Consider the following 25,118-nt stretch of genomic DNA (forward strand, 5'->3'; position numbering starts at 1 on the left):
TCAAACCAAGGGAAAAGGAAAATGTGAAAAGAAGCAGTTTAAGATTAGACAAAGAGTGTGTCCCCCTACACAAACTAGCACTGGATATAAAAGTAGTACTTGCAGAGACTCTCATCAGAACACTCCTGGACTTGAGGAGACTTAGAAGAATGGCTTTCTGGCTATCACAAGCATGAAGGAAGACTGGGCCTACTTGCCTTGAATCCAGGACCCCAGAAGTGACTTAAAGGGTCCATATGCTGACCTCCTGTTTGAGCTACAGGGACACAACAAGCTTCCGGAGTCCTTTTCCTGCAACTGTCGGGTTGACCAATACCAACCGGACCTCCCTGAAGTCTGCTGCTGGCCTTAGCTGGAGTGAACCGTAACCCCCCAGACATTCCCCCAAGGGTTTGACCTTTGGCTAGTGTTAGAGTGTACTCCTCCAGCCCCAAAACAGTGAGAACTGATCTCCAGGTGAAAAACTAAAGGCTATGGGTTGTCATGTCAAAAACAATCATCCCATGTCCATTTGGAAACATGAGCGGACCTTACCAAAGCCAATGTGGGACCTGCCAAAGAGACCTTCCTGCATCTAGACTCTCAACTTGACCGCCTAGACCTTTTCATGTAGACAACTACCGCCCTGAATTTTCCACTAATGCAAACTACTGACCATCGACCAGCTCTTCACATTGATCCTTACCGCTGCATAAGTGCAAAGTTCTGACAGAGACCTGGAACTTCAGCAACTTGCTGTCAATGAGCCCCTCTCCAGATCCAGTCTGACTGCCTGAGCACCAAAGACCTCGTTAATGAGTGCTTCTCACGTGAAACTGGACTAAGTGAGAAGGTAAGCTTCCCACCAGGACAAACCTGCTCCCTGTTTTCAACCCACACTCCATCATGGTTCATCTCAACTTTTGATATTGACTCTGCCCAGCATGGCCAGATAACCATGATGAGTGTATTGTGCTTTTTAGCACTATTTCTTATGAAAACTGTTTAAAAAAATCATATCTCCAGGTCTATGCATTGTATTTTGATCATTTTGGTGTAATTTTATTTATTAAAATGTACATTTTGTTTTATAATTGGTTTGGGATTTTTCATGTGTTATATTTTCACTTCATTACTGTTTGAGTTCTCCATAAATGTTTTACGCATTACCTCTAAGCAAACCTGACTGTTTTTGGGTCAACCTACAAGAGAGTTGAGGATAGGTTTATTTACTGACGTTTGTGGTCTACCTTAACAAGGATTGTGTTTATTACTTGAGCAGCGCTCGCACCCTCCTCAACTAATAACCCATATTCTTACAATCCAGTGGCGGATATTTTGAAAGAGAAAGCAGGGGTGTACCTTTTTGTGGGAAAAGGACCACAAAAAGAAGAGTCAACAAATGGTGAAACCAAGGTTCTTGATAAATAACCCCCAGATGCAACACGTACCATTGGTAGTGGGGGAAAGGCAAGGTTTGACTCACACATTAACAATATATCAAGTTAATGATATTCAGGAGCAGAGTTGGCTGTGTTATCTAGGCGTCTGAGTGTTGTTCCTACCCTTAGAACGTATTTCATACAATTAAAAATAGAATTTATTTTATTTTTAGGAAAGTGTGGTAAAGGGTATTTGTCACCAATTCAGAAAGTACATTTTTGCAAGAGGTCAATTTATTCTGCAATCCTTCCTCAAGGTGGTCACTCATGAACACAATTTCAGCTGAGGTCAAGATTTTCAAAAAACTGTGTTGAAGAAAATCGATAAACTGAAAAAGACACAGTAAATATTTTCCATCTAATTTGCCATGACATCAGAGTGAGGCACTCAAACACCTTAGAAATCAAGCCTCGATTATTATCGAAATGGCTAATAAAAGTGGAGAAGTAGTAATCCAAAAGACCCTGATGAGAAATTGACCTGTTGGCTGACTAGAGTGTGAGCCCTGGTCAAGCAACAGCCATAATCCCTTGCCGGGTGAACCACAAAAAGTCATCAAATAAACCTGTGCTTAGACCTGGGTGACTTAATGCAAAAAGTAGTCAGGCTTAACCTACAGGCAAGGTGCAAAGTATTTTTGCATCACACAAGCAATAATAAAGTAAAAACACAACACAAGAAAAAGCCCAAATCCTAAACCAGTTTCGAAAAATAGGGTACATTTTAATAAATTATTTGACATCAAAACAACAAAATTTCAAACATTAGAACCCGAGTTATTAATTTGATTTTTTTTTTGTAAAAACTAGTGACTAAAAATCAAAGTGCTAACCCTGGATATCTAGTCATCGAAGACTGGATGAAAGTCGAAAAATACGGTTGACCTAAATGAAGCACGATTCGGGTAGAAGTGGATTGGGCCAGGTCAGCGCTTACCTTTGGAATTAGAAGAAACTCTGAGAAAATGGTTCTGAGAAAGTAAAATTCAGTGGGGCAAGGCCACAGAAGGTGTGCTCATCTATGTTCCCACACCCTGTCAGCAGATAGGCCTTTCAGGCACACCTAGTCCCTCTATTGTGTGCCTGTCGGGGAGGAATTCACAAAGAGTAACTATCAGCTATATCGAGTCATATCACCCAAGACAGGCTGCAGAAACAAAGGGATAAGGGCAGCAAAATGTGAACTTTCTAAAAGCGGTATTTTCTAAATTGAAATGTAAAACCAAACTTTAGCATTAAAGAGGATTTATCATAACAATTTCATAGATACCAAACATGAGATAGCTACCTGCACCCTAATCACAGCATATTAAATTGTAATAAGAAACCCCCAATGTTATCTTATGGGAGGGTTAGGCCTCACAATAGTGAAAACTTAATTTAGAAGTTTTACATTTCCTGGACATATAAAACTTTTTAAAAAGTACATGCCCAACCTTTCAATTCCACAGCACCCTTACCTAGGTAACAACCTTAGATATGACATACGTATTAAAAGGGGAGTTCCATGTTTGGCAAAAAGTTTCTGATGCCAAGTTGACATGCCAGTATTGAACTGCATTCAGGCTGTATTGGCAGGTTGTGGAAATGTTTTAAGGTGCTACATACGTAGGTAGCACAGTAAGTGCTGCAGGCCCACTGGTTGCATTTAATTTACAGGCCCTGGGCTGTAGGTATACCACTCTACAAAGGACTTATAAGTAAATCCAATATCTCATTTGGGTGTAAGACAATTAAACCATGTCTAGGGGAGAGGCCACAAGCAGTGGTAAAGTCCACAGAGTTGAAGGACCAACCAAAACAAATTCAGCAAAAACGAAGAGGAGAAAGGCAAAAAGAATGGGGGTGACCCTGCAAAGTGATCCAGTTCCAAAAAATTCAGACTATGAGAAAGAGATTTATCTTCAATTCAACAATGAAGAGCATTGCAAAAAGACTGGCAACCATCCCACATGAGATAACAGAGAAAGTATCTCTAATGCTCCATCGATGGGAAAGATGGATGGCTGAGTGCAAAACACATTTGTGTCGCTGAAGAAACAGAGTCATATTGACACAGAACTGTACAATTTCCAATTATATATTTAAATGCACAGCCTATCTGGGATGCCCACAGTCTCTGGGATGAATTGCATAGTTGAATGACTAGTCAAATATGTACGCTATTTCCTAAAATGTCATACAGTCAAGGACAGTATCAACATTAAAAAAATGAAGGGAAATCCATTTGATCTATTTCGGACATCTTAGTCACATTAGACATACAGGCACTATAAACCAATACTCCAAACATGTGGCTCTGGTAGTGATTGAAACACCTTTAAACCAATGAGAAAAAACATACAGTGTTCCCAACAAATCTATTCTGTGGTTTGAAAAGATTTGCTTCACAAAGCACTTTCTCAAGTCCAGTGATGACTTCTAGATACAATTTAAAAGTAAAGCCATAGCGTGCTCCCTTAGCCCAGAGATGGTGATTCACTTTAGAGCAGAGTATGAACAGAAAGACATCTATGACATTATCTATCTAGAGATTCCATGCACCTGTGGTTGAGATCAATTGATGATACACTGAAGGTACATTGATAAACTGAAGAAAGTCTCCTTGAATTTGAACAATGGCTGAATGGGTGGGAGCATGATATACAATTCTCTATGAGTTTTGACTTGAGAATCATATTGTTATCTGTTTATAAACATCAGGAAGGATATTTAAACCCTCTTCTGCCTGGGACAAGCTGGTTATGTCCTCGGCCACAGCGCTCGGGTGACGAGGACGTAACCAGCTCATCCTGCACCCAGCACATGGGGGCAGTGCTAGCGCTTCCCCGTGGGCCTCCCACCCCCCTCCCACGGGCAGGGATGGAAGGGGAATCACTTCCCCGCCAACCCCACCGCCCCCTCAGTGACATCTGATAACATCCGTGCGTGATCGAGTGCCGATCTCATCAGAGGTCACCCCCCTTTCAGCGCGATCAGAAGAGAAATGTTTGCATTTCTCTTCCGATCAGGGGGCTGGGACGGGCAGAGAGACATGAAAGGAAAGGAAAGGCTTTTCCTTTCATGTTTTTTTAGCATTTCTGCAGCCCAATCAGAAAGCGATCGGGCTGCAGAAATGCACATTAGATGCCAGAAAGTTTTTTTTTTAAACTATAAATAATGAAGGGGAGAGACCCCTTGGACAAGGTTTGCTCACCTGGGGGGCATTATTTTATTAGGCCTTTTCTGCCCCCCATGTGGCAGATCAGCCTATTTTAGGCCAATCTGTCCCCAGGAGGGACAGAAGCTACTAGGCACCATACCCCTACCCCAAATAAATGGGGACAAAGTTGTTCTGCCCACCGGTGGGCAGATGGGCAATTACCCCTGATCCACTCCCCAGGGGGGCAGAAAGCCTACTAGATGGCAGGGAATTAAAAAATAAATAATGGGGTGGTGGCTACCAACCAGTATGGGTATGGTTATGCCCGCACCCCAACTGAAGGGGGTAACAGTCTTTGAGCTCTCCCGCTGCATACTAAAAGATCTCATCCCAATGGCAAGCAAGAGGACATTTGAATATTTTGGTTTTGGTTTTACATTTGAGCCCTGAGAGCTTGTCTAACTCTCAAAATCGACCCACTTGGAATGGTGAGGGCTGCACTTTTTGGACTTTGGGATGCTGCCATGTAGAAAAATCTACGAGACCTGGGGCCATATGTACGAACACTTTTTCCCATAGACACAGAATGGGTAACCTTTGCTACATCTGGCCCCTAGACACATCTGAAAACTAAACATCTTGGTGAGTCCAGGGTGGTGTGCTTCATATGCACCCTCAACATTTTCTTACCCACAATTCCCTGCAAACCTCCAACTTTGCTTGAAATCAAACATTTTTCCACATTTTTGTGATGGAACCTTCCAGAATCTGCAGGAATCCACACAATCCCTACCACCCAGCACTGTCGCATCTATACCGATAAAAATTCTTCCCCACTTGTCAGCCTAAAAACTTTCTTTTTCAAACTGTCATTTTGGACCCTCTTTGGTTCCCCCTCCATTTTGACATGTTTTTGGCTCTTCCCTGTCACAGGCACTTGGCCCACCTACACAAGTAAGGTATCATTTTTATCGGGAGACTGAGGGAAAGTTGAGGGATAGGAAATGTGTGCCGGTCCAGTGAGCCCACACAGAAATGTGTTTTTTTTACCTAAATTTGAGATTTGCTAAGGATTCTGGGTAAGAAAACCCTGGGGGATCTACGCAAGTCACACCTCCCTGGACTCCCTTGGGTGTCTAGTTTTCAGACATGTCTGGGTTTGGTAGGTTTCCCTAGATGGCTGCTGAATCCAGGACCAAAAACGCAAGTGTCCCCCGCAAAAACTGGTAGTTTTGCATTAGATAATTTTGATGTGTCCACGTAAAGTTTCGGGCATATCCTGTCACAGGCACTAGGCCCACCCACATAAGTGAAATACCATTTTTATTGGGAGATGTGGGGAAATTCTGGGTAGAAGGAAGTTTGTGGCTCCCCTCAGATTCCAGAACTTTGCAGCACGAACTGTGAGGAAAAAGTGTTTTTTTGCCAAATCTTGAGGTTTGCTAATGATTCTGGGTAACAGAACCTGGTGAGAGTGCCTAATTTTAGAAAATGCACAGGTTTGGTAGGTTTTCCTAGGTGCCGGCTGGGCTAGAGACCAAAATCCACAGCTAGGCACCTTCCAAAAACACGTCAGTTGTCAATGTTAAAACTTGATGCGTTCATGTTGCGTTTTGGGGCGTTTTCTGTCGTGGGCACTAGGCCTACCAACACAAGCAAGGTACCATTTTTATCGGGAGACTTGGGGAAATGCTGGGTCGAAGGAAGTTTGCGGCTCCCTTCAGATTCCAGAACTTTGCTGCACGAACTGCGAGGAAAACATTTTTTTTTGCCAACTTTTGAGGCTTGTAAAGGATTCTGGGTGACAGAAACTGGTGAGAGCCCCACAAGTTACCTCATTCAGAATTCCCATAGGGGTCTAGTTTTAAAAAGTTTATAGGTTTGCTAGGTTTCGCTATATGCTGGCTGAGCTAGAGGCCAAAATCCACAGCTAGGCACTTTGCAAAAAACATGTCAGTTTTCTTTGGGAAAATGTGATGTGTCCATGTTGTGTTTTGGGGCATTTCCTGTCGCGGGCTCTAGGCCTACCCATGAAAGTGAGGTATCATTTTTATTGGGAGACTTGGGGGAATGCTGGGTGGAAGCACATTTGTGGATCCTCTCAGATTCCAGAAGTTTCTATCACCGAAATGTGAGGAAAAAGTGTTTTTTTGACAAATTTTTAGGTTTGCAAAGGATTCGGGGTAACAGAACCTGGTGAGAGCCCCACAAGTCACCCCATCCTGGATTCCCCTAGGTGTCTAGTTTTACAAAATGCACAGGTTTGGTAGGTTTCCCTAGGTGTCGGCTGAGCTAGAGGCCAAAATCCACAGCTGGGCACTTTCCAAAAAACACATAAGATTTAAATGCAAAAATGTGATGTGCCAATCAATCAATCAATCAAAGAAATTTGTAGAGCGTGCTACTCACCCGTGAGGGTCTCAAGGCGCTAGGGGGGAAGCTGGGGGGGGGCAGGGAGGGTCACTGGTCGAACAGCCAAGTCTTGAGGTTCTTTCTGAAGACCAGGAGGTCTTTGGTTTTGCGAAGGTCGGTGGGGAGGGAGTTCCAGGTTTTGGGGGCGAGATAGGAGAAAGACCTGCCTCATGTGGTGGTGTGCTGGATGCGGGGGACTGTGGCTAGGGCGAGGTCGGCTGATCGGAGGTTGCGTGTGGGAGTGTGGAAGTTTACTATTTCATTGAGGAAGGTTGGGCCGGTGTTGTGGAGGGATTTGTGTGCGTGGATGAGGATCTTGAATGTGATTCTCTTGTCTATGGGGAGCCAGTGTAGGGATTTGAGGTGAGGTGAGATTCGTTTGTGCTGGGGGAGGCCAAGGACGAGGCGCTCAGCTGTGTTCTGGATTCTTTGGAGTTTGCGTTTGAGTGTGGTGCCGGCATAGAGGGCGTTGCCGTAGTCCAGTCTGCTGCTGATGAGTGCGTGGGTGACTGTCTTTCTGGGTTCTGGGGGGATCCATTTGAAGGATTTTTTTAGGGTGCAGAGTGTGTGGAAGCAGGAGGAGGTTAGAGCCTTGATTTGCTGTGTCATGCAGAGGGAGGGGTCGAGGATGATGCCGAGGTTGCGTGCGTGGGTTGCAGAGGTGGGTGCGGGGCCTAGGGTGGTGGGCCACCAGGATTCGTCCCATGTGGTTTTGTTGGGGCCGAAGATGATGACTTTGGTTTTGTTTGAGTTGCGCTTGAGATGGTTAGTGGTCATCCAGTTGGCGGTGTCTAGGAGAGCGGCGTGTAGGTTGGTTTTGGCGGTGGTGGGGTTGCGGGTGAGGGAGAGGATGAGTTGGGTGTCATCTGCATATGAGAGGATGGTGATTCCGTGTACTCGGAGAATGTTGGCTAGGGGGATCACGTAGATGTTGAAGAGTGTGGGCTGAGGGAGGACCCTTGGGGGACTCCGCAGGTGATCTTGGTAGTGTTGGAGTGGAAGGGCTGGAGGCGGACTCTCTGGGTTCGGTTGGTGAGGAAGGAGGATAGCCAGTCTAAGGCTCTGTGGCGGATTCCTATGTTGTGGAGGCGTGTGCGGAGTGTGTGGTGGCAGACGGTGTCAAAAGCTGTGGAGAGGTCTAGGAGGATGAGTGCAACGGTCTCGCCTTTGTCGACTTTGGTCCTGATGTCGTCAGTGCATGCGATGAGGGCGGTTTCTGTGCTGTGGTTCTTGCGGAACCCAGATTGTGAGGGGTCAAGGGTGTTGGTTGCTTCGAGGAAGTGGGATAGGCGAGTGTTGACTAATTTCTCTGCAACCTTGGCGGGGAATGGGAGGAGGGAGATGGGGTGGTAGTTGGAGAGGATCTCCGGGTTGGCTTGTTTTTTTTTAGGAGGGCGGTAATTTCCGCGTTCTTTCAGGGGTCTGGGTAGGTGGCGGCGTCGAAAGAGGAGTTGATTATGTTGTAGAGTATGGGAGCGATGGTAGGGCTAGCTTTGTTGTAGATGCGGTGTGGACAGGGGTCGGTTGGGGAACCGGAGTGGATGGAGTTCATGTTTTTTTTGGTTTCTTCATGTGTGGTAGGGGTCCATGTGGATAGTGTGGTGGGGGGATCTTGAGTGGGGGTTGAGTTGGGTGAGAGAGGGGTATGTGTGGTGGGTGTGTGTGATATGAAGCTGTTGTGGATTTCCAGGATTTTGTGGAGGAAGTGATTGGAAAGGGCGTCACATGGGGCTGTGTTTGTGTGGGGTCTATGTTGCTGGCTTTGGGTTTGGCGAGTTCGTTGATAATGGTGAAGAGTTCTTTGCTGTTTTGGGAGTTGTTGTCAAAGCGTGTCTTGTGGTGATCTCTTTTGGCGGTGCGTATGTGTTAGTGATGGGAGTGAATGTTGGTTTTGAGGGTGGAGAAGTTGGTTGAGGAGGGTTCTAGTCTCCATATTTTCTCAGCTTGGCGGCATTTGCGCTTGGAGTCTTGGAGATCAGGGGTGAACCATGGGGCATTCTTGATGTTGCAGTGGTGATGTGTTTTCTGAGGGGTGCTAGTGTGTCTGCGCAGGTAGTGATCCATTTGGAGAGGTTGTGTGCTCTTGCGTTAGGGTCATTGGAGGGGGGGGGGTTATGGGCCAGTTGGGAGTTTAGTTGTTCTGTGGGGATCTTGTCCCACATGCTGTAGGGTGTGTTGATGGTAGTGTGTGGGGGGTTTGGTAAAGGAGAAGTGGACGCAGCGGTGGTCTGTCCAGAGGAGTTTGGTGGTGTGGGTGTAGGCTATGTGTTGCTTGAGGTGAAGATTGCATCCAGCCTGTGTCCTGCTGAGTGGGTGGGTGCGGTGACCAGTTGTTTGAGTCCGAGGTTGTTGACGTTGTCTATGAGGGAGGTCGTGTTGTGGTCTTGTGGGTTTTCTAAGTGAAAGTTGAAATCACCGAGGATGATGTAGTCTGTGGAGGTGAGGGCGTACGGGCTGATGCTGTCGGCGATGGTGTCGCAGAAGGCGGGGCGTGGTCCGGGTGGTCTGTAGATTGGTGTACCTCTGAGGGTGGAGTTGTTGTTGATGTGGATGAGGACGTGCATGTGTTCAGTGTTGCCGATAGTGTTTTGGGAGCTGGCGATGACTTTGATGGTGTCTCTGTGTAGGATGGCAATGCCCCCGCCTGGATTGTTGAGGCGGTCTTTGCGTTGGAGTTTGTATCCCTTGGGGGTGGCTATGGCTATGTCGGGTTCTGAGGAGAGTTTGGTCCAGGTTTCCGTGAGGATGGCGATGTCAGGTGAGTGTGAAGTGATGAGGTCCCAGAGTTCTATGGCATGTTTGTGAAGGGAGCGGTTGTTGAGTAACAGGCAGTTCATGTGGTTGTGGTGGGTGGCGTTGGTGTGGTGCGTGAGGGTGTTGTTGTGGGGTGTGTTCTGGTTGTGGGCTGGTGTGTTACGGGGTTGGTTGGTGGGGGCAGGGTGGGTGAGTTTTGTGTTGGGGTGGTGTGTTTGTTGATGGTGGGGTCGCTATGGTTGGTGTGTGGTATGAGGGGTGATGAGCAGGAGAAGTGGCAGGTGTGGCAGGTGAAGGTGCCATGAGTGTGTGTGGGGCTAGATGTGGTGCATGTGGGGCGGGGGCCTGGGTTGAGAGAGTGGAGGGTGAGTGGGGAGTAGGTGTGTCTGGGAGGGCCAGGGGTTCTGGCGCTGGGTGCGGCTGCCATAAGAGGAGGGGAGGGTGGGAGTGGCAGCTGGGAGGTGGGAGGGGCTTTCCAATGAGAGGGCTGGGGGGCGGGCCGCAGGGGACTCAGCGGCGGGAAACAAGCAAAGAGGAAAACAGTGAGAAAAGGAGGGGGAGGCGGTAGGGGCCGCAGGGGACGCAGCGGCAGGAAACAAGCAAAGAGGAAAATGGTGAGAAAAGGAGGGGGGAGGCGGGAGGGACCACAGGGGATGCAGCGGTGGGAAAGGGCAAAGAGACAACAGGAAAAATGAGGTGGCACGGAAGGCGGAGCGGGGAGCGACCTACCTGCAAGCAGGGTCAAAGGTTGCTCCCTGCTAGCGCACCGCGGCTGCCATAAGAGGAGGGGAGGGTGGGAGTGGCAGCTGGGAGGCAGGAGGGCCTGTCCAATGAGAGGGCTGGGGGGCGGTGCCGCAGGGACTCAGCGGCGGGAAACAAGCAAAGAGGAAAACGGTGAGAAAAGGAGGGGGTGGTGGGAGGGGCCGCAGGGGACGCAGCGGCGGGAAAGAAGCAAAGCGAAAACCGGTGAGAAAAGGAGGGGGGAGGCGGGAGGGGCCGCAGGGGATGCAGCGGCGGGAAACAAGCAAAGAGGAAAACAGTGAGAAAAGGAGAGGGGGGACAACGGGAAAAATGAGGTGGCACGGAAGGCGGAGCGGGGAGCGACCTACCTGCAAGCAGGGTCAAAGGTTGCTCTGTCATGTGTCCATGTTACATTTCCTGTTGCGGGCATTAGACCCACTCACACTAGTGAGGTACCATTTTTATTGGGAAACTTGGGGGATCAAGGAATAGAAGAACAAGTGTTATTGCTCTTTGTCTTTCTCTACATTTTTTCCTTCCAAATGTAAGATAGTGTGTAAAAAAGACCTCTATTTGAGAATTGCCCTGTAATTCCCATGCTAGTATAGGGACCCCGGATTCAGAGATGTGCAAATAACCACTGCTTCTCAACACCTTATCTTTTGTCTATTTTGGAAATACAGAGGTTTCCTTAATATCTATTTTTCACTGTTTATATTTCACCAAATGAATTGCTGTATACCCCTTCTACATTGAAAACCCATTGCAAGGTGCAACTCCTTTATTGGCTCTGGGTACCTAGGGTTCTTGATGAACCTACAAGCCCTATATCTCCACAACCTGAAGAGTCAAGAAGACGTAACGGTATATTGCTTTTAAAAATCTGTCATAGCTGGAAAAAGTTATAGAAGAAAACGTGGACAGAAATGGCTCTTTTTTCACCTCAATTTCAATTTTGTTTTTATTTTAGCTCTTACTTTCTGTAGAAAAACCTTGAAGGATCTACACAAATGACCCCTTGATGAATTCAGACTTTTGTCTACTATTCAGAAATGTTTAGCTGTCTGGGATCCAGCATTGGTTTCGCACCCATTTCTGTCACTAACTGTAAGCAAGCTGAAAGCACAAAAAATAGTAAAAATGGGGTATGTCCCAGTAAAATGTCAAAATTGTGTTGAAAATGTGGTTTTATGATTCAAGGCTGCCAGTTCCTGAAAGCTGGGAAGATGGTGATTTTAGCACGTAAACCCTTTGTTGATGCCATTTACAGGAGAAAAAAAAACACAAGCCTTCTTCTTTAGCCCTTTTTCCCATTAACAACATTTTAGCTGTATTTTAGGTAATTTCTTGGTCTTCTCTATGGGAACCCACAAACTCTAGGTACCTCTAGAATCCCTAGGATTTTGGAAAAATAGGATGCACATTTAGCTTTTGTGAACAAAACGTTATGAGGGCCTAAGCGCGACCTGCCCAAATAGCTAAAAAAAAGCTCAGCACCTGAGGGGAAAAGGCCTGGCAGTGAAGGGGTTAATGACATGACTATTCCTAAAGGATACAGACAGGAAACGTTTTTGAGGTATAGCATCTTCCTTCCAGATCACCTAGAAGACAATCTACAATACAGTCAGTCAGTTTCTGACACTACATATAAACTATCATAAGAAAAAAGGCTACTTTTATAATGCCAATATATTATTACAGAAGCTACCCTAAAAGACTTCTTTAAAAAAGTCCTAAGATAGCCTGATTTACTTTTAGGGGTTAATAAAACTCAACTTGTCTCTTTTCTAGTGGAGATTTTGGATCTCGTACATAGCTTGATGATGACTGTGACAATCTTTTAACAATATAATAAAAAGATTGTAAAATGCTGATGGCATCTGGGAGGATGTATGAAAACATACATGGTTTTTAAGATCCACTGGGAGGCTCTATTGGAGGAAGTTTAGGAAAACTAATTAAGACACAAATATACCATTGATGCACCTCCATGAAGCCTGGCTTTCATATGGATGATGTCCAGGCCATCATCAAGAAAGTTGGGCAAAAAACATGAGACTCATAAAGTCCATAACTTCCTGAAGGACATTCAATATGTATTTTTTATAAATTTCTTCTTGTATTGCAACAAGAATCCAAAACATGTTTTATATTTAATGAAGGTGAAAGTTTTTCTTTCTTTATTTAATTTAGTACATATTTATTTACAGAGGTTAAAGTCTGCTCTTTGCAAAATCATAAAAGAACACTGTTGATACATAGAAGGTGATGTATAGGTGGTTAAAATCTGTTGATGTGTGTAATACAGTATTGGGATGGAAAGGTTCCTCACATGGTGATAGGCCTGTACCCCTGCCTTGAGTTTCCCAGTTACAGTGATGTTGGAATCCTTGGTAACAATATCTGGTCATGAGCAAACATGGATAATGCGTGTGCACTATGACCTAGAAGGGTCTCATTGAATGCTGTTTGGTCAGCCCAGGAGGAGCGCACAAAGTGCTACCCTCATAGCGGTGATGGGCTACTGCCCTTCCCAGGAGTTAGGTAGCACGAGCAAGGTGGAGGGAGCATTATGTTTACTAAAACGTATTCCGTAGGACGACCAGACCAGTTCACCTGTGTCATGCAAATGGGGCCTACTGGGTCCCTCCATTAAAGCTCTGTTGCTGTGTGTTTAGCTCACCCATGGCCTCCATCAGAATAATTGGAGCTCCAGGAAGGGTGTGTGTTTCTACATAACAGTGTTATAGCAAAAGTAATAGCAGCAACACATGAGGTATGTGTTTCTCCACAACGTGCTTGTGGTAGCAATACATGGATATCTGTGCATGTGTTTATCCGCAGCTCTGTTATTTTCATGTGCCCATGGTAGAACTACATGGAAGTCAGTGCATGATGTTTTTACACAATGCTGTTATGCAGGTGTATGCATAGTAGCAGTATATGAATATGTGGACAGGTGTTTCTGCACAACTCTGTAATGTATGTCTGCCTATGGCAGCAGTATATGGAGGTATATACATGTTTTTTTACATAATGCCATTATGTGTCTGTGCCTGTAGTAGCAGTACATGGACGTCTGTGCACATTTTTATACACAAAGTTGCGATGTGGGTATGGCCATGGTAGCAGTACATGGAGCACTGCATGCATGTCTACACAGCGCATAGATATGTCTGAGTGGCCTTGGGTGCAGAAAATGGGACATTACATGCATGTTTGTGTGCAGCATCAAAGAGGCATGAGTGCCTAGGATGGTACAGCACAGCCAGGACTGTGTGTCCAGTACTGAGAATCCCAGGGCTGGGTGGATATAGATGATCCACCCAGATTTGTAGATTGCTGCACTCCTGAGAGCTGGCTGGGACACTGGAGGAAGGAAGAGCCCAGCTTTTCAGCAGTTCAAGAAGAGCTTTTTTGATTATGGCAGAAGTCAGTGGTTAAAGGGGCCTGGCACATTGGAGGAAGGGGTTGGGGTGAAAAGGAAATGATAAAGAGTAGAGCTGGGGTGCTTTGGTAACCTTTGATGCACATATCACTGAGGCTGACATCCAGGTGTGAATCTTTAACCACTCCCACTGACTGTCTTTGGAGATTTTCCTGCTGTGATAGACTGCTGTCTGGAGAAATAGCAGAACAAAGGAGTGGCCACATCAAAGTTGAAAACCCTCTGAACACGAATTCAAAGACAGAGATACTAACTCACAGGTGTGTCTGGAAATAGATCATCAAAAGGGGAGCTTGAGACTCTCAAGTTGTCAAACTAAAGTTGTACATCTTCATGAAGAGCTCAACACAAGTTCTATCTGTTGTGAATTTGACTGGGAACTAAGGGGAATCAAGAACGCCAGCCTGGAGCCCAGAGCAACAGCTTCTTTCAGACCCAAAACCAGTAGGCCCTGTGAGGAGAAGGAGAATGCCTGGAGGGAGCAAACTCAAGTAGAGGCCCTAGAGAAAAGATCCTTGGAGGAATGTGCAAGATTTGCCTTCATCAAGGACAAAGTGCTGATTGGGTCATCTGCATTTTGTGACCTCTGTATGCCGGGTGGGAGTTGCAAATGGGACTGGACCACCAAACTAATCTGTTTCTCAGCCCACTTTGTGTGACCTACGCTGATACCAAGAGGGTGATGCAGCTGGGAGAAAGTGCTGCCACTCTGGTGCTATACTGCGATGAAGGGGGGCTGTTGCCTTTGCTATAGGAATTGGAAGAGGACTGTCAACTTCTCGATACATCTAAGCAATCCCAGGGCCCAAGGAGCGATCTTGTAAAGGTGTGTGCACTGTGATGACCCCCTACATGTTATTAGAGGCTCATAGTCCAGGATGAAGGCCATTGCTCCAGGAGAGCATGCATTCGTAATCACCTAGTGGGTATTGACCTGTAGGGTTTTAACCAAGTTTCACCTGACTGAGTCAAGGAAAACCCCATATACTTATCTCAATCATCAATGATGTCTGCGCTGCAGCAGATTCAAGGGATCTGCTCAGCTTCAGGCCGGAAACCTCTACTTGGAGACTCCGGACTGCCATCCCAGCGAATGTGGGTAAGATTGATTACAGGCCATCAGGCACTGGGGTGAAGTTGCTATGATAATGCACCCCCGTGCAGGGATGTAGACTTTTGTTAAACACTCTTGTAGAGTTTTTAAGACTCGAGGTAGCATTAGTGCAGCATTAGCCTGGGCAAACACTGTTAGTTGATATGGTACATAGTTCATGTGTATGTATTTAGTGTTTGCACTGATTTTGTTCATGTTCAGAGGATTAAATCAGGCGAGAAATCAGTTAGTAAATGAAGAATAAAGGCTTATTTACATCATGTATAACTGTTCTCCTGTTATCTAGTACTCCCCCCAAACTGGCCAGGCATCACAGTGTTGGAAGAAACCAGTAGTGGGATAACAAACAAACTTAAAAAAAACTTCTGTATCACTACTCCGAGGTTCCACTAGATATCAGCACGATATCAGGTTATGGCAGGCAGTAAAAACCTTAATTAACTGGAGGGCCAAATAGGATTATGGCAGAGGAGACACACAGCAAGTTATTTGGAGATATTTTGATTTCATCTTAATTGAGTCCCTGTACTAGGAGACAGTGTGATAATCTTCAAGTTAAAGATGCATGATCTCTTTTGGCTAATCAGAGAGCCTCCTGTAAGCCTATTGATTTATTAAACTTGGAAAATCTGCTTACAATGTTTTATAATAAGTGTTAGAAATGGGGTATTTGGTTGTCAGTCAGGTTACCCCCTGTCCAAGCAAGGACTCTAGCCAGGGTAAAGGAGAATCACACTCAGCTAACCCCCGCTCAACCCCTTGGTAGCTTGGCACGAGCATGCAGGCTTAACTTCAGAAGCAATGTGAAAAGTATTTGTACCAACACAGACAGTAATACAGTGGAAACACTACAAAATGAACATCACACCAGTTTAGAAAAATATATATTTATCTAAATCAAACAAGACCAAAACAACAAAAATCCAACATCCAACACAAGTTAAAATATGAATTTTCAAAAGAATAAGAGTCTTACTCTGTAGAAAACAATGGAAGCGATGATTTTGCAGAGAGTACCTGGTTTGCGTCCAAAATAAAGCCACGCGATTGAGCGTCCATTGGAAAAGGCAGTGATGCGTTGATTCCTTCCTCGCAAGGGAGGCTGTGTATCATTTCTTTTCTGGTCTGGCTGGCGATGCGTCGTTCTTCTCCCTTGCAAGAAAGCAATGCATCGATTTCCGGACAGGGCACCTCGGATCCGCGCAGAGTGAGGTTGACTTTGATACCCAGGGACGATGCATGAAAGATCCTGTTGCATGGTGTTAAAAAACCACGCTGTGTGAGGTTTGAGTCATTATCAGCAGCTGCAAGTGGGTGTTGCATGTCGTTTCTCCAGCCATGATGCAGCAATCCCCCAGCTGCAATGCAGGTGGAGCATCAATTTTCGCTGAGAAGCCAGTAGCGCATCATTTATCAGACGTGTTGCTGATTGTGAGTCGAAAATTGCCCTGCACGGCATTCTGTGCATGGATTTTCAGCTCTTGTCTGCCAACTTCACCTTTCAAGTTCGCCAGGGACTAAATAGGACACCACTTGGCAGGGCAGGAGTCTCAGCAGAGTCCAGATGTTAGCAGAGGTTGTCTTTGATGTCCCTGAGACTTCAAAATAGAAGGAAAGCTCAATTCAAGCCCTTGGAAATTCTTCACAAGCAGGAATATTCCACAAAGTCCAGTCATTGTCCCCTTTCACAGGCAGAAGCATCAACTTTAGAATAGCCCAACAAAGCACATTCACAGACAGGGGCAGCACTCCTCCTCAGCTCTTCAGCTCTTCTCCTTGGCAGAGATTCCTCTTGGTTCGTGAAGTGATCTAATTTTCAGGGGCTTTGGATCCAATAGTTATACCCCTTTATGCCTTTGAAGTAGGCCTACTTCAAAGGAAAGTCTCTGTTGTTCACCAGATCCTGCCTTGCCCAGGCCCCAGAAACACACCAGGGGGTTTGTGACTACATTGTATGAGGGCAAGCACAACCTGTTCAGGTGTGTGTGACCGCTCCTCCCTCCCCTCCTAGCACAGATGTCTCATCAGGATATGCAGGCTGCACTCCAGCTGCCTTTGTGTTACTGTCTAGAGGAGATGTGTAATCAGCCCAACTGTGAAACTGACCCAGACAGAACCTGGCAGAGTCATGGAATGGTTTGAGCAAGACAATGCCTGCTTTCTAAAAGTGGCATTTTCAAACTAACAATCTCAAACCCAACTTCACTAAAATATTTATTTTTAAATTATGAGTTCAGAGACCCTAAACTTCACATTTCCAACTGCTCTCAAAGGAAATCTTCACTTTAATAATATTTAAAATCAGCCTATGAGAGAGATAGGCATTGCAACAGTGAAGACTGAATTTAGCAGTATTTCACTGTTAGGACATCTAACACACATCACTACATGTCCTACCTTTAAAATGCACTGCACCTTGCCCATAGGGCTACCTAGGGCTTACTTTAGGGGTGCCTTACATGTATGAAAAGGGAAGGTTTAGGCTTGGCAAGTGGGTGCACTTGCCAAGTCAAATTGGCAGGTTAAAACTGCACACAAAGACACTGCAGTGCAAGTCTGACACATGTCTACATAGCTACTTATGTGGGTGGCACAACCAGTGCCTCAGGCCCACTAGTAGCATTTGATTTGCAAGCCCTTGGCACTGCTAGTGCACTTTATAGGGACTTACTAGTAAATCATATATGCCAATCACGGATAAACCAATCACCAATACAATTTACATAGAGAGTATATGCACTTTAGCACTTGTTTAGCAGTGGTAAAGTACACAGAGTCCTAAAGCCATCAAAAGCAGGTCAGAAAAAATAGGAGGAAGGAGGCAAAAGGTTTAGGGATGACCCTGCAAAAAGGGCCATTTCCAACAATAACCAACTTAAGAATTTATGGTGGCAACCACCACCAAGGTTCTACGTTTAGTGAACAACTGCTTCACTGTCTTGAAATGATTAAAACAGCTGAATACCATCCACTCAATCTAAGGGCCTCATTTACAAGAATCTGACACAATGATGCATCATATTCCTTGCGTTTACCAGACATCCCCTAAAGACGCCATGGATGCTCTGTTTTTGCAATACAGAGATCCATTGCGCACGTTTTCACAGACGTGTCAGAAATTATGACGCATCTTTTGATGCCAAACTGACACATTTCTGGAGTTGAATCATTACTCTGATGCAACTTCAGAATGCGAGCAAAGCCCCATGGGAAAAAGCCCTGTGTCAATTTTACTCCTAGCAGTAAAATGTTGACGCAGCAAAGTCATAGAATGACACAGTGAAAACTTCACTGCATCAGTTCTACATGGCTCTTTCCATGGAAATGCCTACCATGCATACATTATACCTGGCACAGGTATAATGTGACGCAGGGCTTTGCAAATTGACACATGGGGCCCAATGCGTCAGTTTGCAAATATGGAGCAAGAAAGTACACTGCTAATGCCGCCACTGCATAAAAAAAATGACAAAGCGGTGGTACAAAGGGCTTGCAATTGAGGCCCTAAGGGGCATATGTATACTCTGTTTGCTGAATTAGTGTCATTTTTAATGCTAATTCAGTGCAAAGTCCACGCCATATTTATATTTTTGAGTCTAGCGTCAAAATATTGGTGTTAATGTCATTTTTTTGATCTGTGAAACCTCCTTGCATTACTGAGATGCAAGGTAGGCATTCCCGTCCAAAAAATGACTCTAACCCCCTAGAGCCATATTTATCTACCCAGGCAAAAAAGATGCACGGGTGGGAGGCGGACCCATAAGAAAACGTTAGCTCTGATTTGTGTCAAATGTTTTAACGCCTGGGTCATGGCAGGTGTTAAAATGAGGCAAACTCATCACTACTTAAGGAAAACACACAGAAGCAACAGTACCAACCCACAGGACAGGATGGAAGTGATACTGCTCCAGCTTGCGAGACGACACAGAGGACAACAACAACTACAGCAATCACCACCACCACAACGCGGCCCACAAAGGCAACGCAGAAGGAAGGATAGGGTATTCAGAACCTAGACAACCCTACTTGGCCTCAGGGACCAGGACATCATAAGGACCTACAGACTGAACCGGCAAGCCATACTACACCTGCTGCACCACATTGAGCCACTAATCACAGCTAGCCTGCAGACCCCACAACATACCACCTGTGACAAAGCTGCTAGCTGTCCTGCACATGCTGACAAGTGTCTCAATCCAACCAACGGGTGCCATCGTTGCTAGTGTCTCACAGCCCTATACCTTCCTGCCAGAGGTGTTAGACGCTATATTCTCCCTGACAACCCCCCACATCAGCTTCCCAACACCTAGCAAAAGCAGCAGGAGACAAAACAGGGGTTCTACCAAATCCATGGTTTCCCGCATGTGCTCGGTGCAATTGACTGCACTCATGTCCCGCTCGTACCACCTGCAGCAACAGAGCACTTATACCGGAATTGCAAGCACATGCATTCAATTAATGGGCAGGGCACAGTGGACAACCGGGGACCATTCATAAACATTTTGGCCAAGTATCCTGGGAGTGTCCATAATGCCTTCCTATTCCTGCCCAGTAGGATCAATGAACAATTCCAGGATAGACAATATGGAAATGGCCTACTTGTGGGTAAGTTAACAAACCGAGCAATATACACACAACACACCAACCCTGTAGGACACACAAGACATACATCACTACATTAACACATGGCGAGGATAAGACGGATGTGCCTGTAACAACAAAGATACACCATGCTGTAGTACGGCACAATCAGTGCATACCACAAACACATACACCCACATGTACGTAACACACCCACAACTTGAAAGGCGCACCATGTGTCGGACAGGTGCAGATATGTACCTTTTGCTAACAGAAGAACTACACAGACCACTACAAGTGCCCACAGGTTGCCTACTATGTACACTTCACACACAGTACAGCAAATAAAGAATAGCACAGCCATGTCAATGGCATACACCATGCTCACGTTAGATAAGTATCATATAGGTACAGATCCCTCAAATCATGCCGTGCAAGTGACTGCCAGAACAAACATCAAATGCCAGACAATTGCTACCAATACCAACTATATCTTATCAACACATACCTGACTTACCTGTAGTGTGCATAGACATCTGCCTGATGCATTGGCTCACACACATAGGAATACAAACTCAATGCCCGTCACATACCATGTGCCGTATCTGTGATAAGTGGGACCACACCTACTATAGTACCACCTCACATGCACCACTTACTGACCCACAACACCATCATGTCAGTACCATAAATAATAAATGGCTCACCATGGGGCAGAGTCACTGTTAGACAGTGCAGATCATGGATGCCATAGTGAGACCCTGTAGGAGAATGCAGGACATCACTGACCTCACATGCACTGTGCCAAGGGACACATTTTCTAAGAAGCTGAGCTCCATCCCATAGCCTGCACTGTTCTTGTGTTGACAGTATAAATGCTGAATCATGTGTTGGAAGATAGGAGAGACACTGGTAGTTATGTTGATCATCCTGAAACAATGGAATACACACCCTTGGACACCTGATGACTGCCACAAACATTAGCTGCCACTCATGATCACCAAGGGACCTATGTAAAAAAAAACAATGCCATTGTCATGGCCTGCACTGTATGTAGAACTTGGCAGATGACCACTTTTTTGTGAGTTGAAGCCACATTGTAAATCGGCCACCATCCCATGCAGTATGTAGCGTGGAAGCGGTGTGCAATGCGTGTTGCTGCAGGTCAGTCACCACAAGGTACATAGCATGATGATCCTGACTCAGATGTAGGTGTCACCTAAAACCTGACGCAGTGCCAACATCAAACACCACCCCAGGGGTGCCGTTTGCAGGTTGCAATAGGGAAGTAGACTGTGCTTTGAACTCATATGAATGTGCCACCAATGCATGCTGCATTCTGCTGCGCACACAGAAAGGGCCAATTGTCCATTAAACCAGCATATGTATAGGGTGGTGTCCCTTCCTGCGCAGATACATTCACCTCAACAGGGCAGCTAGCCAAGTACCCTGGTGCAAGGTTGGTAGTGTAGGTGCACAGCTGCATATTAGCTACTGGTGCTGAGGACAACAACAAGGGTTGCCCAGTAACGTGTCACACATGGGGCATTTTTACATAGTCAAAATGTTTCAGGACAGTGCTGCCAATGTTGAAGACGTGTTGTGCATTGTCACTTACTCATTTCAATGGGCCTAAGTGATGCATATCTTCTGTAATGGCACATGTTAAAATGGATGGGATGTCCAGGCTCTGTAGTGCTACCATATTGCCACCACATCTGACCTCACTGTGTTGTGAGGATGTGTCATGTCCCCTCTAGTGATATCACACTGATACAAAGGTGAACTACACAATGCATGGTACATACATACTGACCATCAGTTAGGAATCCAAATCATATGTCCCAGGTCCTTGAGCCAAACTCAAGATTGTCACGTCCAACAACACAGTACTGAGAAGACCTTACACAAGGCTAGGAACTCACACCACACCACTAACACATATGAGTCACAACCAACTCAAAATATCAACTGCCATGCTACATGACAAACCTGTTACAAGCCTTAACAACAACTTACTACTTTCATCTTTTGCAGCGGATCAGGGTTATGGCCTACAGCCATGGATTATGACCCCATTTGCGAACCCAAGCACAGCAGCAGAGCGTGCATATAATGAGGGACATTGGAAGACACAGAATATCATGGGGAGGACATTTGGCATCCGGAAGTCCAGATTCAGAGGCCTGGACATCACAGGAGGCAGCCTCCTATATGCCCCACACATTGTCTGCAAGACCATAATCACATGTGTGATCCTGCACAACATATATATTTGCGGATGAATGTCCCCTTGTATGAGCAGATTGATGACCTGCTTGAGGTGGAGGAGGAGGATGGTGGTGAAGGAAATGAGTGGTATCAGTACAACACAGCTGCTGGTGTTCGCCGCAGATAGCACATAGTTGATAACTTCTTCACTTAAAAATCACTTAACTCACCTTGTACATTTTGTAAATAAACACCTCACTTATTCAAACAATCCTGCTTTGGTCTCTTCAATCTCCACAACATATACGTTAGGATTGTGAGTTTCACCTCAGGGAGCAAGTTACAAATACTAATCTGAAAAGTAATGTTGCAAATCACACGCAATGCATAAGATTGTACTGCTACCATCACACACATCACACATAGCCTCATCACTTGAATGTGACAACTGAAGGACACAATCTATGTATCACAACATATGAATTACATCCACGTTGCCAACTTGGTCATCAATAGCTCCTCACACACAACTAGAACATGTCCAAATAGGAGGTAAGCAAGGGACCCACACATGAGGTAGTGGATGTCTAAATTAGAAAGACAGTAATGTTGGAACAGAACACTGTCACAACTCAGTGTGAGAGTTGCAATGGCTGCATGGAGCATGTGTGACAAGGGGGGTACATCAATGTGTAACAATGGTCATCATGATTAGCCCAGGTATGACAAGCAATGGAAGAAGTTGGGCCTGCACACTACATCCATCATAATCAGTCCTGCCACTGCCATGGGGCCCAATCCTGACACAGGGTACACATGACCTCACACTTTGTACGGACATGTCTGTGGAATGCACACTGGAATGGATGAGAACATATGCAGCTATAGCTGCAGGCCCACCATACAAAACCAACAACCATTGCTAAATGTAATGAGTTTAATCAAACATTTGTGTCAAAACATAATCTATTATTTCATACAGAGTATGTACCAAGATGTACACGTCAGACATATGTGTAGACCACACACAAGTCACCATCTACATACGGATGCAGTTGTCGGGTAATATTTTCTTGGTAGCATTGTTCAGCCATCATCAACAATGACTGAGCTGTGTATTTCGTCTTAAATATTGAGCTCTATAAGACAACTTCACACATCACATAAGTAAACACAATTCACAATCACAAACATGTCATTTGTATGTTGATACAAGGTAAATCCATAGACAATGGAACAAAAACACTCAATCAGGAATTGTGGCAAAAAAATCGATGCAAATGTGTCTAAAACATCCCAAACGCAAAGTATATGACACATGGACCCTTAGCATAACACCCACCTTTGCACTCTTCTCTGTGCTGATTTTCAGTGAATTTGACGCATGAAGGTAATGCATCAATAAAAACAACACACGTACGTCATGCGTCTAAAATACCCATGTAAATATCACATGCGTCATATAAATACAGGCATAACAGAAAACGTGACGCACGGGAAATCCTGTTTACAAGCAGGGTACAGTGGGTGTACTTTCACTTTCTCTTTACAGCCTGTGCCTCCTTTGACTGTGTTCAGGAGTTGGTGGTGTGATTTCCCTGCGTATTGTATCTTGTGGTGTCCCTCCTGTCATGTTTTTTCAATTATTATCTGTACTTTGTCCAGTAATTGTAAATTTGTGTGTTTTTGTGTATAATTGTAAAGTGGGGTGTCTGTCTGGGATAGTTATGTTGGGATAGTTGGAATTAATTATTGGGCTTAACTTTCCTTTATATTCAGTTTATTTTTTTACCTAAATCCTTGTGGTCAACTTGTACTGTAATAATTTGTCTGGTAGGGGGAGGTTGATCAGGATAGGAGAGGAGAAGTTGGGTGGCTTTGTGTGGCTGGTAGCCTACTACCTGCCGTTGATGTTGGAGATGGGGGGCCGGGTAATACAAGGCTACTGGACCAAGGTGAGGCAGCTGCGGAGGGGCTAGGTGTACCATTTGAAGCATCGCTGGGCAGATCTGGTGGCCACAGAGCATGATCTGCTTGATCATCTTGGTGTGGAGATCAATGGCCCTGAGTCTTCCATTAGCATACTATTTACTGTTCACTATTCTTGAATGACAGTAGCAGATGTTTTGCAGTGCTGCATGCATTGCTTGTGGACAGGTTGCATGCAACCAGAATGAAGTGTAATTGTGCCAGTCTAGATATGGAGTTCACATGTCCTACCATCATACCAATGCAGGTCAGATTTCTGGTAAGTCATGCACAACCATCACAAGGTCACACATTTCAGGTCCATGGTGACATCTGTGCCCCAACAAGTGTCATGTATGATACACTAAGACATAGCCAGCCTACCATATTTACCTGGATTGTGTCAACAAAGTATGGCAATGCATGTATGCCTTAGGGAGCAATATAAGTGGGGCATTTGATACCATCTGACAGCTTTGCCACACCAGTCATGGATTACGTAACACATGATCATTGCAGACTAATAATTGAGCTGCATGTCAATCACAAAGTGCCTCTGGGTGCCTTACAGGACACGCTTGAATACCTGAGTCAATTTCCTTGCAAAGCACCGGGGTAGTGTCATGTATTTGTTACACAACTCCCCCTCATTCCATGGAGTTCCATCTTCGATAGATTGGCCACATATGGTTGTTGCAGGATGTAGCACTACATGAATCTCAGGTCCAGTGTAAGTGTGCAGATGTGTGGCTTTCACTCACCTGAGTATCAGTGTCATCGTGAATTGTAGTGGTGTGTCTGTTGCACTGTTTTACACAAGGATAACTAGCTCACTCCTCTAAAATAATAAACATTGTAATTTGTTGTCAACTAGTAGTGACAGTGATATGACACTAAGCATGGTTTTCCATTCATATCTTACAGGTGGACCTTCCCCCTACACCATCGGCGAAGTGGCAAGAATTGAGGACCCAGATGTATCCAGTAAGTGTGATAATGTGTGTCCTGTGAATTAATCCAGGGTTTGGTGTAAGTGAGGCATGTGTGTTACACACAATGCTAGATGTGATAAGTTGTCAAATGATCAGATATCAAAGTAGGCTGGATGTGACATTGTTTCCCATTTAAAGGTTCCCCAGGCACAAGCAGAGGGTCATATCTTGTGAGGCTCGGGGTGCTCAATGGGCAGCATCATGTAAACAAGGTGATGACAAGGCACATGTGGGGCCATATGTGACCAAGAAGTGCAACGTTGTGGGAATATTGGCAATGGGGTGCTCTGTCATTCACACAACACAGGGATGCACCATTTTGAACCGAATGAGG

The sequence above is a fragment of the Pleurodeles waltl genome, chromosome 5 (genome assembly GCF_031143425.1).
Source record: "Pleurodeles waltl isolate 20211129_DDA chromosome 5, aPleWal1.hap1.20221129, whole genome shotgun sequence".
NCBI lineage: Eukaryota > Metazoa > Chordata > Amphibia > Caudata > Salamandridae > Pleurodeles > Pleurodeles waltl.